This window comes from Triticum dicoccoides, chromosome 5A (genome assembly GCF_002162155.2).
Source record: "Triticum dicoccoides isolate Atlit2015 ecotype Zavitan chromosome 5A, WEW_v2.0, whole genome shotgun sequence".
Taxonomy (NCBI): Eukaryota; Viridiplantae; Streptophyta; class Magnoliopsida; order Poales; family Poaceae; genus Triticum; species Triticum dicoccoides.
In genome coordinates this window covers 412770697-412771430 of record NC_041388.1, presented here as the reverse complement: position 1 = coordinate 412771430, position 734 = coordinate 412770697, and positions in this window count along the sequence as shown.

Below are 734 nucleotides of genomic sequence, written 5' to 3'. Positions count from 1 at the left end.
CTCCTTTTTTTGGCATATTGTTTTTCTTATTTTTTCCTTTCCTTTTCTGTTTTATTTTTAGTTTCTCTCCATTTTAGTTTTTATAATTATTATCTTAGTTCCTAAAATAGTATCACTACTTATTCTAATGCCACTATATCTTGGGCACCTAAAAGAATTAGTTTAATATTTTATACTTTATAAAAGGCATTTAATTATTGGTTTTGGCTGTTGTTCTAATTAGTTTGGAGTATTTAAACATTTCCTAGCAATGTGGTTTCACCACCATAACCATCTATGATATATTTGCTACAATTTGAACATTGTAGATTTGACAGTTGAAAACTTTTATTGTTAGACTTGATTTTAAATTTGAAATTTGAATGGGATTTGAATCATCGCAAGATTAACAACAGTAATCGAGGTGACGTGGCATCATTAGCAGGGGATTAATGTAGTCTAATTATCCGGGCGTCACAATTCTCCTCCACTAAAAGAAATCTCGTCCCGAGATTTTAGAGGTAGTGAAAGGGGGAAAGGTTTTGGTTACGAATCAGCGGGTCTTCTCATCTTGGCTTGCTCTTCGGGAAGAAGTTGATCCCTGTCGTTGATGTCTTCATTTCTCTACTTCAGGTCATCTTGACGAAGTCGCATCCTTTCTTCGGGGTTTGTCTCGCACTTACGAATAGGTAAGGGGCAGTTCGGCAATGATAGAATGCTATAAGGGTTAACCATCGGGGGTTATCCCAAGAATG